Source organism: Hevea brasiliensis, chromosome 8, assembly GCF_030052815.1.
Source record: "Hevea brasiliensis isolate MT/VB/25A 57/8 chromosome 8, ASM3005281v1, whole genome shotgun sequence".
Taxonomy (NCBI): Eukaryota; Viridiplantae; Streptophyta; class Magnoliopsida; order Malpighiales; family Euphorbiaceae; genus Hevea; species Hevea brasiliensis.
This window is the reverse complement of record NC_079500.1, coordinates 50,826,091-50,842,471: the sequence shown is the minus strand read 5'-3', so window position 1 is coordinate 50,842,471 and position 16,381 is coordinate 50,826,091.

Genomic DNA, 16,381 nt, shown 5'->3' with positions numbered 1-16,381 from the left:
AACGATTACACTAACCTCTTGAAGCACTGCAGCGTGTTTGCGCCTTTGAGATTCGTCTTCAGGACACCAAATGTTGTCCCTCTAGCTTGTCCACACCAAGGACACCTATGGCAGCCCTTGAACAGCCTCTAACTCTTTTTCTATTAATTAGAAATTCAAGTTCTGCCTTTTAAGAGATTAGAGATGTAAACAGGACACTAGAAACAATTTCTAGTGTTCTTAATTCAAGAGATTGATGGCTAATCTCTTTGAATTGATGAGAGATGAAGAGAAATAGCTGGAGAGGCTCAAAGTGGCGTGACAAATGAGAGGAGAGGCTGCTGGTTATTTTTTCTTTTCATAACTACACTTAAATAGCTAGGTTAACACATTAAACCCTAGCCACATGTCACCTTTTGATTGGCTCTAGGTTTAAGTGACCCAATCACATTGTGCCAAGTGTCAAACCTATATTTAATCTTGATTTTAATCATCTTACATGATTAAAAAAAATTTGGCAAGCTTATGTGTAATCCCATGTGTCACCATCTCATGGTGCCACGTGTCACACTGTGAAATGACCAAAATGCCCCTGTGTCTTAATTTTGAGTTCTTAACCCAAAATAATTATTTTCTTCTTCTAATTAATTTATGTCAAATATAAATTAATTAATTAATCTCTATTAATTAATTTCTCATCAATTAAATTCATATCTAAACACTTTAAATATAAATTTAATTTATACTACACATCCAATAACCTAGATTTGGTTTCAAGTCATACTAGGGACTTTGCAATTTAATTGCAAACCAAACCTATTTAATTAATCAATTAAACTCTTTAATTAATTAATTAAATCATATTTAAATAGGTGATAACTTGTGTATGTGTGTGACTTACTAGGCTCATCACTAATTGGCAATGAGACATGACATCAACTCTTAATATCATCAGAACTCTTTCTTACCATAAATGATTTCTCTAAATCATTTTATGAACCTCATAGACCATGGTTAACGCCTAGCATAGCATGCCATGGCCACCCAATTAGTAATAAGATTTACCTTAAATGAACCTGTAATCATATGTTACCATGCACTACAATCTCTTTGTTACAAAATCCCAACTCAAGCTGGAGTCATGGTTTATGTCAAACTCCATTTGCTATGAATATTATGTTGTCTTTTAATTCCAGTTCTTGATTAAAAAGATTTTTCTCATCAGAAACTCTTTTCTGAATAAATCTATCTGTCCTGGCCAGGAACTTGAAACATCAAGAACAATTAAATGAACATAGGATTTTATCTCTATTTACTTAGAGGAACAGATTCCATCTTGATCAACACCTACCTCCATATATAACTAGCAGGAGCCAACACATGCCCATATACCCATACATAGTACAAGTATGAAAGCAGTATCAAACTCAAACTACCTATATACAAGATAACTGTGCTATCTCAGGTCTAAAGATTATATGCACTGATATGATTTATGACAAAACATTGAGAAGAGTAAACTCCATGTGCTTGTCATAAGTGTCACTGGTTCGACCTACTTATCATTTATAAGTGCCTATCATGTTTGTTATATGGCATGAGACTCACCATTCCATCTTATTTATATCTCATATAAATAACTTGGGAACAAACATGAATACAATCTTTCTGGATAAGTCATGTCCTTATTATGAAGTATCCTCGATTGTGAACCTATTTATGATACTTTGTGCTAGAAATATTGTCACTCATATTCTTAACAACTTAAGAATAATATTTCTAACAAAATATCAATGGACCTTTTCTATTACACATAAATATATTATGTAAATGGAAAAGTGGAAATGCCTTTTATTGATAAAATTATGTACAAGATACATACTAAATGATATGCTCTAGGGCATACTACTAACACCTTATTCAACTGTCTGTAGTCTATGCATAGGCGGAGAGTACCATCCTTCTTCTTCACAAATAATACTGATGCTCCCTAAGGTGACACGCTAGGGTGGATGAAACCCTTATCTAACAATTCCTGCAATTGTACCTTCAACTCTTTCAACTCAGCAGGTGCCATCCTATAAGGAGTGATGGAGATTGGCTCCACACTAGGCATAGTCTCAATTTCAAACTGCACCTCTCTTTCTGGAGGCAATCCCGGTAATTCTTCCGGAAAGGCATCCAAAAAATCCCATACTGTAGGAATATCTTTAAGATCTGGACTCCCTACCTGGATGTCTATCACATGAGCTAGATAAGCTTCACATCCCTTTTTAATCATCTTTCTAGCAAGTGCAGCTGAAATAATGTTGGATGGCAATAACTACCTCTCCCCGTGTATCACTACATTTGCATACTCGGGAAGACCAAAAGTGACTGTCTTCAGTCTACAGTCGATCATGGCGTGATGCCTGGCTAACCAATCCATGCCCAATATGATATCATAATCTCGGAAGGGCATGTCAATTAAGTCTGACAGGAATGTATGTCCTTGGATCACTAAAGGACAATCCTTATACAATTTGTTCACCCTAACCTCTTATCCTAAAGGACTAGTCACTAGCACATCATAATCCAATTTCACACAAGGAATAGCAACAGAGCATGTAATACTGGCACTAGAATAAGAATGTGTAGAACCAGGGTCAAACATCACATATACATCTCTATCAAAAATGGAGAAAGTACCAGCCACAACATCTGATGTCTCAGCTTCATCCTTCTGGCGCATGGTGTACACCCTGACTGGTGCACCACTCTGCTCTGGTTGGCTCACTGTGCCCTGGCTGCCAGAAGTGTTACCTCTACCCCTGCCTCTGCCTCTACTAGTTGTCTGTTGTCCTCTGGAAGCAGAACCTTGAACAGATCCCTGAGTGGTAGTAGGTGGTCCAGATCTGCGGGCACTAGTGCAATCTCTAGCAAAATGCCTACTTCCACCACAGTTGTAACGACCTCCTATGGCCTTATAACATACTCCTTCATGAGTCCTGCCACAAGTTTCACAAGCATGGGTAGGAAAGGAACCCCTAGATGTCTACTGTCAGGATCTAGGTGGCCTTTGCCCTGAGAATCTTCACCTATTAGATCCTCTGTTACTTGGTCCCCCAAAGCTCTTCCTCTTACCCAAATTGTTACTTGGACTTTGACCTGTAGGCTTACTGCTCTTCTCTTTTTCAGTGATTACCTTCTCAAATGCCCCTTCTAGTTCTATCCTTTCCAATTCAAGGGCCTGTGATATCAACCCAGAGAAGTTGTCATGTCGAAACCCAACCACTTGCAATCTCAAACTAGGCCTCAAACCGGCCTCAAACCGTTTGCATCTGTCTCTACTGGTAGTGAGTAGGCTTCCAGCATAGTGGCTGAGGCGAGAAAAATCTCTCTCATACTCGGCTACAGTCTTGTTCCCTTGCTTCAAACTGAGAAACTCCTGTAGCTTCATATCCACATAGGTATCAGGAACATACTTCTGTCTAAACTCCCTTAGAAAGTCATCCCATGTCAGCACTGGCGGCTCAGCCAAACTATGGGGAATGGTCTTCCACCACTCATATGCATCTCCATGCAACAAGGAAATTGAATATTCAAACTTCAACTCATCTGTGCAGTGCAATTTCTTGAAGACCCTCTCCATCCGTTCTAACCATTGCTCAGCTTCCAATGGGCCCACTGTACCCTTGAACTTTGTTGCCCCATACTTCATTAACTTGTCATATTGTCTGGCTGGGGATGGTGGTTGCACTGGAGGTGCTTGCACAGGAGCTTGGACTGGTATATTGCCAGCCATTTGCTGAAATAGTGCAGCCATCTGCTGAGCGAACTGAGCAGGAAACTGCATGGGTGGGATGGGTGCAACCGATCCACTGGCATTCAGAGGAGTTGGGGCTTCCCTTTGTACCTCAGCTGCTACTGATTGCTCTACTGTGTGATCCCCCTCTTCCATATTGAATCACAAGGAATTCTACTCCCTGAGCAACCAACACAAAGAGATTTCCCTCAATTAGTCCATATTTATGATGTAATGCACTATATGTATCAATAATGACAATTGAGCAGTTGTACTTATCAAAAATTTTCAAACATGTAATTTCAAAACTTGTATAAAAACCAAAGCTCTGATACCACTAAAACATGTCACACCCTATCCCTTATAAGGCGAGACATATTCCCATAGCATACCTAATGAATTACCAAACTCCATCTATAAATAACCCATTAGTTATGCTACAAAGGATTTTAAAACAAACCATAACTTTTTATCTTATCAATTCTTTTGCGGAAAACTGCATGAGAATAGTTAAAATTCCATGTAAACATTCATTGGAAATAATGATAGATTAAATATTACAAAAGTTACATTTTCATAAGTCTCACAGTAAAATACAAAATAGTTACAAACTCAAAATGAGATAGCAATGCAATGCTTTTAAATACAAACTGCTCAATATTCGTACATCCATACATATAGGTACAAAATACATCTAAAGGAATCATAAGGGTATACCTAACGTAAATACCCACAAACAATACCAAAATGCTGCTTTCAAGTCTCTCACTCGGCAGCCTTCTCCTTTCCTTACTGCGACAAAGATAAAGAAGCTATCGCTGAGTATATCACTCAATGGTGCACAACTAATAACTTTAAAACTTAAGATAAAACACAATTTGTCAAACCATAATAAATCACATTTTTCTTAAGCATGAAAACTTCACAAGAGTTCTAAGTTCATAAGAGCCATTTATTTAAATAACATTGCAAATGAGAAATCATACTTCATAAATCACAATTCACAAAGCATTAGTGTTGCCAACACCAACACACAGTTCAGGCCATGACACAAAATTTCACGTTCAGTGCCGTGTTGTACACCATGACAAAGCAATCTCAACCTCACTAACCATTATTAATGAGGGAAGGGCTAGCTAGCTAATGAGTACTCATATAGTCTTACCCCACTAACTGTTATTAATGGGAGACATAATCAATATCAATTACCAACCCCAAGTAGCCATTACTACTGGAGAGTTCCGAAAGGGACTGTCATGCTAACTGTGGTTTCAAAACAGTTTCCAAAAATTTTCCATTCAACAATCACATTTATAAACCAATAAACACATTTAAATTCATCATAATATCCAAATAAAGGTAGCAACACCGAAATTTCTTAAATGCAAGAGAAAAACCATATTTCAGTCAAAGTAAACTTGTTCAAAGCAAACTCATTCAATTTAACACATTCCAAGTAATTTACAAATTTAAAAACGAAGAAAATGTTAGTTGTGCACAAACCTTCAATGCTCTCCTTTATTGTTACCTACTTCTCCTTGTCCGTTCCAACTTCTTTTTCTACTGAAAATACACAAATAGAATACCTCAATACTAATCTCAATTGCTGCCAAGAACTCATTATATGCATGTCTAATGCATCCCAAGTTAGCTTTGAAAATTTTAGAATATTTTGGTTTTGGGACAGCTTGGTGCCCCAATCTTTGAACCCAATTTTTATCTAGTTTCGATCATAATTTGGTGAGGTGTTCTTCATGAAAATTGTTCATTTAGGTCTTACTTTATTTTCCTTTTTGAATCGCCTAATTCGGAGCTGTGTAGCTCAAGTTATACCCAAAACACCATTACTGTTCAGATCACTGTTGATACTGCAGATTTTGTTTTGGCAGATTTATCGATCCAACTTCATTCAGTAATTTGACCAAGTTAAGTCCATAATTTGGTCTAATGTTCTTCATATGAAATGTTCTACTATATCTTAGGTTTCCATCAGTTTAAGAATCGCCTAAATCGCAGTTTTCTAGAGAGAGTTATAGCCTTGTAAAGTTTACTGTTCATTTAGTCAATTTTAGGTGCCCAGATTCTGGCAGATTCAGTGACCTGAATTCGTTTCGCAATTTGATTGAGTTAAGTTCATAATTTGGCCTAACATTCTTCATATGAAATATTTTACTATGTCTTAGGTTTCTACCGGTTCAAGAATCGCCTAAATCAGAGTTTTCTAGAGATAGTTATATCCTTGCAAAGTTTACTGTTCATTTGGTCAATTTTAAGTGCCCAGATTCTGGCAGATTCGGTGACTCGAATTCGTTTCACAATTTGATTGAGTTAAGTTCATAATTTGGCCTAACATTCTGCATATGAAATATTCTAATATGTCTTAGGTTTCCATCGGTTCAAGAATCACCTAAATCGAAATTTTCTAAAGAGAGTTATAGCCATTGAAACTTTACTGCTCATATGGCAATTTTTCATTTTTGCAGATTCAGTAACTCAACTTTGCTCAATAATTTGATTGGGTTAATGGCATAATTTAGGTTTATGTTCTTCATGAAAGTTTTAGGTCTATATCTCATCTAACTACTGGTAAAATTTCAGGTCATTTTGTCCTGCCTAGCTCGAGTTATGACCCAAACACAATTACTGTTCATGTGTACTGTTCATACTGCAGTTTTTCAAGTTTGGTCAGTTTGTTCACTAGGTTTTGGTCACTTTTTGGGCATGCTTCCTGAATGAAAATTGTGTCATTTAGTGCCTATTTTCAGTCTCATTTGGTCCCATACCAATTGGACTTGTAAAATTTCATTTTTGGTCCCTCAAAGTTCACTTTTGGTCATGCTTCATACCTAATACGAATTTGGCTTTGATTTAAACACTTCTAACACACTTAATGTTAGTAGTATGCCCTAGAGCATATCATTTAGTATGTATCTTGTACATATTTTTATTAATAAATGGCATTTCCACTTTTCTGTTTACAGTGGGAGGAATTCAATATCAAGTGTTGATTATGTACTCCTTCAGCAACTATTGTAAAATGAATGAATGAAATGCACCTAGGAATGCCCTGATTCAATTCTTGGTGGCTCAGAATTGAATCCCTTAGAAAGTCCATGATCATACCATATTTACTGCTTATCCATGAATGCATGAGATGTATGGGAATGTATGCAACTATATGATATATGCATGCTAAATGGATAATGTGCAAAGTGAGACCTTAATAGTAATAAGGATGGCTATAAAATCTTCCAAACAAATGATTAAGTTGGAAATGCTATAATTAAAGTAATTATAACATAAGCCCTCCATTGGGGCAATTATTTTAAGAAATTTTAAATAGTTGCATGAGATGCAATTAATTTAAGAGATTTTCTTAAGAATAATTGTTAAGCATGAGATGTTGTAAATATGTAAATGGTTTGGTGGCCAATATTGGATGTACCTGAGGACATTAAAATTATTTGCATAATTACTAACTCAATGGGATCAACTTAACTAATGCAAGATAAGTCAATAATGGATGTACCTGAGATTTTGAGCATTAGGGGCTAGATAAAGGATTGAACCTCACATGAGATGTGATGGGCAAGGAGTTGCTCACTTATAGTTTATTGTAATTCCAATAATGGATGTACCTGAGGATGATCAATAGAATTATAAGAATTCAATCACCCACTAGAAATCCATCCAACTAGGATTTTCGTTTTCTACTCTGGAAGTGTAGGATTCGCTAAGTTAGTGGGAGGACCAATTTGATTAAAAGACCATAATTATATTGGTTAATTACATGATACATTTACTAATTAATCTGGTTATTTTCTGCAGTTAATTTTCTGATAAAAATGAGCACAAAACAACCACCACCATCCAATATCCTTGCAAGCATACTTGATCACAACAGGTTGACAGGACCTAATCTGTCTGATTGGCTAAGAAATTTGAAACTTGTCCTGAACCTTGAACATATAGGATATGTTCTAGATTCAAATGTTCCTGGTCCCTTACCTCCAGAGGCCACACAAGAGGAACATGAAACTTTGGACAAGTGGAAGGAGCATGATATGAGAGCTAAGTGTTACATGCTTGCTTCCATGAGTAATGAGTTACAGAAGCAACATGAGAACATGCAGAGTGCGAGTGAGATCCTCCTTCACCTACAAGAGTTGTATGGTGAGCACAGCAGGAATGCTAGGTATGAGATATCTAGACAGCTATTCCGTATGAGGATGTCTGAGGGATAGAATGTTGTTGATCATTTCCAAAAGATGATTCGGCTGATTGAGCAGTTGGAACATCTTGACTTCAACATGGATTTCCAACTACAAACGGATTTGATCCTTCAGTCCCTTCCTGAGTCTTTTGGGAATTTTGTGACAAATTTCCATATGACTAAACAAGAATGCACCTTAGCAGGTTTACTCAACATGCTAGTTATTGCTCAAAAGAATATGCCAGGCAATAAAGGAAAAGAGGTAGCTTTGGTTGCATCTTCTTCTACTGGAAAGTCCAACAAGAAGAAGGGCAATAAGAAAAAGAAACCTCAGATTCCTGGTCCTTCCAAGAAAATAGCTAAACAGAAAGGGAAGACCAAAGCTGACAAAGGCAAAGGAAAGTGTTTCCACTGCCAACAGGAAAGTGTTTCCATTGCCAACAGGAAAGTGTTTCCATTGCCAGTAAGAAAGTGTTTCCACTGGCCAGAGTATAGCAATCTAAATGAATACAATGCCATGGTGAAAACCAACTCAAGTTCAAAATATATTTGGCACTTAAGGTTATGTCATGTTACAGAAGATAGGATTGCAAAATTGGAGAGAATGGGGATTCTATCCTCATTGGGCTCTGAGCCTACTCCAACTTGTGAATCTTGCCTTCAGGGTAAAATGACTAGATCACCCTTTGTTGGACAAGGGCTAAGAGTTGAAAATATTTTAGAGCTAATACATAGTGATGTATGCGGTCCATTTAAAGAAATGGCTAGAGGGGGTTTTCATTATTTTATTACTTTTACTGATGATAAATCAAGGTTTGGGTATTTGTATTTGATGAAATACAAACATGAATCTTTTGAAAAGTTCAAAGAATTTAAATCTGAAGTAGAAAATCAAACAAGAAAGAGTATTAAAGCTCTTCGATCAGATCGTGGAGGTGAATATTTGAGTACTGAATTTGATGAATACTTGAGAGAGCATGGCATTGTTTCTCAGCTGACTCCTCCAGGAACGCCACAACTGAATGGTGTATCTGAAAGGAGAAATCGTACCCTATTGGATATGGTACGTAGTATGATGAGCTATACTGATATGCCAATCTTCTTTTGGGGATTTGCATTAGAATCAGCTTTGTATATTCTGAATAGGATTCCATCAAAATCAGTTTCTTCCACACCTTATGAGATATGGCATGGAAGAAAACCAAGTCTAAAGCATGTTAAGATTTGGGGTTGTCCAGCTTATATCAAAAAGCTAAACACTGATAAAGTGGAGACCAGATCAGAAAAAGGTCGATTTGTTGGATATCCAAAAGATAGTTTTGGATATTATTTTTATTTGCCTACTTCACAAAAGGTTGTGATAAGTAGAGATGCCACATTTCTTAAACAACAGTTTGTTCAAGAAGGAGGCAAAGGAAGGCAAATAGAGTTAGAACTGGAGAATTCTGACCAACCAACAGATCAGATGGATATAAATCCATCTAGTCAACTTATACCCATTGATGAAACATCTACAGCTGTTCCTCGTAGAACAACCAGGGTATCTCACCCACCAGTGAGATATGGTTTTCTTCATGAAGAAGAACAAGAGTTGTCTACTCATGAAGAAGTAGATCATGGAGATGATCCACTTACCTATGAAGAAGCTATATCAGATATAGACTCTTCAAAATGGATTGATGCTATGAAATCCGAGATTGATTCCATGTATAAGAATCAAGTTTGGGATCTTGTTGACCCACCTGAAGGTATTGTACCTATAGGGAACAAATGGGTTTTCAAGAAGAAAATTGGTTTTGATGGAAAGGTAGAGACCTATAAGGCAAGGCTAGTAGCGAAAGGGTTTCGCCAAAGGCAAGGAATAGACTATGAGGAGACTTTCTCGCCTGTTGCCATGCTTAAATCAATTAGGATTTTATTAGCAATAGCTGCATACTATGATTATGAGATTTGGCAGATGGATGTCAAAACAGCTTTTCTCAAGGGATACATTGAAGAAAACATTTTCATGGAACAACCTAGGGGATTTGAATCCCAAGATGGTTCCAAGGTATGCAAGCTAAAGCAATCCATTTATGGGTTGAAACAAGCTTCGAGGAGTTGCAACATCCGTTTTGATGAAGCCATTAAATCCTTTGGTTTTATCAAAAATGAGGATGAGCCATGTGTATATAAGAAGGTTAGTGACAGAGCTATCACTTTCCTTGTCTTATATGTGGATGACATACTGTTGATAGGTAATGACACAGGTATGTTGACAACTATAAAGGTATGGTTGTCAAATACATTCTCCATGAAAGACTTAGGGGAGGCAACCTATATTCTTGGAATTCGCATCTATAGAGATAGAGCGAAAAGAATAATTGGTTTATCCTAAAGTCTATACTTGGAAAAGGTGTTAAAGAGGTTTAACATGCTTGATTCCAAGAGAGGATTGTTACCAGTGAGACATGGTATCCATCTTTCTAAAGAGATGTCTCCAAAGACACCTGAAGAAAGAGATAAGATGGCCAGGATTCCATATGCTTTGGCTATTGGAAATATAATGTATGCAATGTTGTGTATTAGGTCGGATATCGCATATGCTGTTAGTTTGACTAGCAGTTATCAATCCAATCCAGGTTTGGAACACTGGATAGCTGTCAAGAATATCCTTAAGTACTTGAGAAGAACTAAGGATTTATTCTTGATTTATGGAGGTGGAGACTTGCAATTGGATGGTTATACTGATTCTGATTTCCAATCAGATATTGATGATAGAAAGTCTACCTCTAGATATGTGTTCATTTGTAATGGAGGTGCAGTCAGTTGGAAGAGTTCCAAACAGAGCATGACTGCAGATTCCACTACTGAGGCTGAGTATATTGCTGCATCAGATGCTGCAAAAGAAGCTGTTTGGATAAAGAAGTTCGTAACAGAACTTACAGTAGTTCCTTCCATTGAGTCAGCAGTACCATTACACTATGACAACAATGGAGCAGTCATAAAGGCTAAGGAACTAAGGTCTCACCCAAAATCCAAGCACATAGAAAGGCACTACCACATTATCAGAGATATAGTTGGGCAAGGCAATGTAGCCATGCAGAAAATAGCATCAGCTGAAAATCCAGCTGATCCATTCACTAAGCCTATGTCACAGACTCAGTTAGACCGACATCTTGAGAAGACAGGTCTAAGATATTGTAATGAATGGCTCTAGTGCTAGTGGGAGATTGTTAGTAGTATGCCCTAGAGCATATCATTTAGTATGTATCTTGTACATATTTTTATTAATAAATGGCATTTCCACTTTTCTGTTTATATAATATATTTATGTGTAATAGAAAAGGTCCATTGATATTTTGTTAGAAATATTATTCTTAAGTTGTTAAGAATATGAGTGACAATATTTCTAGCACAAAGTATCATAAATAGGTTCACAATCGAGGATACTTCATAATAAGGACATGACTTATCCAGAAAGATTGTATTCATGTTTGTTCCCAAGTTATTTATATGAGATATAAATAAGATAGAATGGTGAGTCTCATGCCATATAACAAACATGATAGGCACTTATAAATGATAAGTAGGCCGAACCAGTGACACTTATGACAAGCACATGGAGTTTACTCTTGTCAATGTTTTGTCATAAATCATATCAGTGCATATAATCTTTAGACCTGAGATAGCACAGTTATCTTGTATATAGGTAGTTTGAGTTTGATACTGCTTTCATACTTGTACTATGTATGGGTATATGGGCATGTGTTGGCTCCTGCTAGTTATATATGGAGGTAGGTGTTGATCAAGATGGAATCTGTTCCTCTAAGTAAATAGAGATAAAATCCTATGTTCATTTAATTGTTCTTGATGTTTCAAGTTCCTGGCTAGGACAGATAGATTTATTCAGAAAAGAGTTTCTGATGAGAAAAATCTTTTAATCAAGAACTGGAATTAAAAGAAAACGTAATATTCATAGCAAATGGAGTTTGACATAAACCATGACTCCAGCTTGAGTTGGGATTTTGTAACAGAGAGATTATAGTGCATGGTAAAATATGATTATAGGTTCATTTAAGGTAAATCTTATTACTAATTGGGTGGCCATGGCATGCTATGCTAGGTCTTAACCATGGTCTATGAGGTTCATAAAATGATTTAGAGAAATCATTTATGGTAAGAAAGAGTTCTGATGATATTAAGAGTTGATATCATGTCTCATTGCCAATTAGTGATGAGCCTAGTAAGTCACACACATACACAAGTTATCACCTATTTAAATATGATTTAATTAATTAATTAAAGAGTTTAATTGATTAATTAAATAGGTTTGGTTTGCAATTAAATTGCAAAGTCCCTAGCATGACTTGAAACCAAATCTAGATTATTGGATGTGTAGTATAAATTAAATTTATATTTAAAGTGTTTAAATATGAATTTAATTGATGAGAAATTAATTAATAGAGATTAATTAATTAATTTATATTTGATATAAATTAATTAGAAGAAGAAAATAATTATTTTGGGTTAAGAACTCAAAATTAAGACACAGGGACATTTTGGTCATTTCACAGTGTAACACGTGGCACCATGAGATGGTGACCCATGGGATTACACATAAACTTGCCAAATGTTTTTTTAATCATGTAAGATTATTAAAATCAAGATTAAATATAGGTTTGACACTTAGCATAATGTGATTGAGTCACTTAAACCTAGAGCTAATCAAAAGGTAACATGTGGCTAGGGTTTAATGTGTTAACCTAGCTATTTAAGTGTGGTTATGAAAAGAAAAAATAACCAGCAGTCTCTCCTCTCATTTGTCACGCCACTTTGAGCCTCTCCAGCTATTTCTCTTCATCTCTCATCAATTCAAAGAGATTAGCCATCAATCTCTTGAATTAAGAACACTAGAAATTGTTTCTAGTGTCCTGTTTACATCTCTAATCTTTTAAAAGGCAGAACTTGATTTTCTAATTAATAGAAAAAGCTTTAGAAGCTATTCAAGGGCTGCCATAGGTGTTCTTGGTGTGGATAAGCTAGAGGGACAACATTTGGTGCCCTGAAGACGAATCTCAAAGGCGCAGACACGCTGCAGTGCATCAAGAGGTTAGTGTAATCGTTCTTGATTTAATCTAGGGTTCTAAAATTAATCTGATTAATTTTAAAATCTTAAATGGCAAATACAGATCCAAAAACATATTAAAAGAGTTTTAATATGTTGTTTATCATTGAAATCAAATAGATAAAAATAAATCTTGCATGGTGCATGTGACCCTAGGCGAAATTTTTTTGAATTCAATGGTATAATCTTGTGTTTTTCACGCTTCCGTTCCTTCACTTAATTAGGTCACAAATGGCCATTTCTTTCCTTAAACTATGTCAAAGACATCATTTAGCACTTCTTCACATTTTTGGTCTCTAAACCCTAATGTTCAAAACCCTAATTTTTCTCCCATTTGGCCAAAACCCTAGTTTAGGTTCCATATATATTTTCTTTCATTTTCTTATGAAATTTCATCATAAATTAACTTCATTCCAAGCTTATACAACTAATCTAACATGAAAAGAAAATTACCTCTTGTTGATTTCTTTCCAACTTCACTTTTCTTCCAATTCTTGTTCTCCTTGCTTTTAATCTCTCAATCAAAGATCTCTTTGATGTTTTTCTTTTAGTGGGCTATGGAATTTATGAAGGAAATTTAAGGGAATTAAAACTTGGGAGGAGAAATCAATGAGGGGAAGAAGTGGAAGAAGAAGAGAAAAAGAGAGAGAGAGAGAGAGAGAGAGAGAGAGAGGAGAGGAGAGGGTGGTCGCCTCTTATGAAAAAAAAGAAATGTCTTCTTATTTATATATATATATATTTATATTTATCCCCAAAATTAGCTTATTAAAATTATAATTTTTAATTGTGTCATAAGGATAATTAAACTTACATTTTTATTCCCTTTTTTTTTTACATTTCCACTTAATTTTTCCTTTTAATTAAATAATTAAATTTAACTATCAAAAGCCCATAAGTCTTTCATTTTAAATTTTGTCATAATGGAAATGAAAGTTTAAGTTTTCATTTCTTAAAATTTCCCTTACATATTTTTACTTGAATTTTTCTTCAATTTTTATCCCATAATTCAATTCATTAATTTCATTTAATTTAATTGACATTTTGGTCAAAAGTCAACTCTTGAGGTGAATTGACCAAAATACCCCTCATCGGGTCATAATCCTTCTTTTTATAATACCCGATGAGTCCTTAGTTTTTTTTGTTCACTAGAATTTTTATTGTGTCTATCTCAATTAATTTTCTATTTATTTTTGGTCCTCAAGTTGTCTTTGAATAGTATTAGTCACAGACCAAAAATGGTACTATTCATAACTCGGAGGTTCGGGGTGTTACATAAATAAATAATTATTATGACATAAAATATGAATAAATATTACTAAAAATTAAATTGAAAATGAGTAGGGAAGAAAAGGAAAGAAAATGAGATTAAATGACAATTTTGACATCACATGATGTCATCAACCCTTTCCCCACCAATCACAATTAAGCTAACCTATTAAAAAGGGATAATTGAGACAAAAAAATAAAAAGCAATCAGATTCATCTCCTTTACCCAAACCAGCCGTTTCCTCTCCTCCATACCTAACCACCATTGAAAGCTTATCAAAGCTTCAATTGCCACCTTAAACCACCTCAAAACCCTAACTTGCCTTCATTAAAAATTATCCCGACCACTAAGGTAAGCTTTGGGCAGCAATTTGAAAGGAAGAAAGTGAATTTTTTAAGCCTTGGAAAGTGCCTAAGTCAAAGTTAGTGCCAATTTATTCTAAAAATTTTGTGTGTGGCTGCCATTGAACATGATGTTGGTGTTGCAAACTATGGATTGTATGTGTATGAAAATTTTAGTTGTTGGAGTTAGGGTTTGAGGCATAAAAATTAAATTTTGTTTATGTGTAGGTGAATGAAAGTTTAAATGGTCAATTAGTGACCATTTGGCTATGTATGATGAGGAAATGAAGAGAGTTGTGGCTTGGTATTTGAGATTGGTAAGCTTCCTTAGCTGACCTGCAGGACTGACCATGAGTCTAGCAGGTTTGGGCAGCCATAAATGGAGTTGTATAGGTTCAATTGGTACAACGACAATTGGGAATGAAACTAGACACATAATGGCACAACTTTGGTCAAGAAACCCTGCCCAGAAAACCAAACCAAGTTGGACTAAAAATTGCCCTAATCCGGGTGACTTGCATTCTGCCTATGCAAAATGACCAAATGAACAATGTTTATTCATTTGGTCATAACTCAGTGTAGAAAGGTCCAATTGACCTGAAATTTTACCAAAAGAAATCTGAGACATATCCTAAAACTTTCATGAAGAACACAAATCCAAATTCTGACCATAACCTAGTCATATTGCCAACCAAACTTAGGTTACCAAATCTGGCATAACCAGTTTTGCCCAGAATTTTAGATTCTATCCAATCCGGCCAGTTATGGTGTTTAGGCCATAACTTGAGCTACAAAACTCCAAATGGAGTGATTCAAAAAAGGAAATTAACTAGACAAAATAAGGAACAACTTTCATGAAGACAATTTTGCCAAATTTCTATTGTATAAATGACCAATGGAATAGTAAATATGAGGCTTGAAATCTAAAAATTTTGAATAACTAACACTAAGCTTAGAAATGGTATTGGCAACCAATACCAACAATTTTAAAGTGCAAAATGTGGTATGTTGGGAGTATTAGAACCAATGTACCTATTGTCTATGCAAAAGTCAACATTTTAGTTAACTAATAAAATGAATAGTAACACCTAAACTTAAATTTCAAGAATTGTACAATTGAAAAGTGTAACATGCCCTAGTACACCTAGCAAGATTGGTTTGGATAGGTTGGCATGCCAATTGGGTTCAGTTAGCAGTACTGCACATGGCAATATGCCATTCTGTGATTTTATGGCTTTTAGCCATTCTAACGTTGTGTTGAGACTTGGCCTTGTGCCTAGTGTTATTACAGCTTATTAGTCGCTCACATTAATAATCGGGAGACACATATGTGACCGATGGTGTGACGGCCCGAGGTACTTGATACCCAGTGTCAGTTTACCCGTTTATCCAGTCCAGTCATCCAGTATAGGTTAATTAGGCAACCGAAAATTAAAGTGAATAAATTTAATGAAATAATGAATATAACAAGTACAAAATAAGTAAGACTACAAATACTCATTGGAAAATTATTTGTAATGAGACGTCAATACATTCACTGCATAATTATTTTACGTTATTTCTTTTTATTTTATTATTGGCACCACTAAGCATTATTGCTTAGCGCGTTGCTTTTGCCATGCGTAGGTTATGGAGAGACTGACTGAGAGCCCAGTAGACCACAGACTGGGTGAGACCTTCTGAAGCTCTG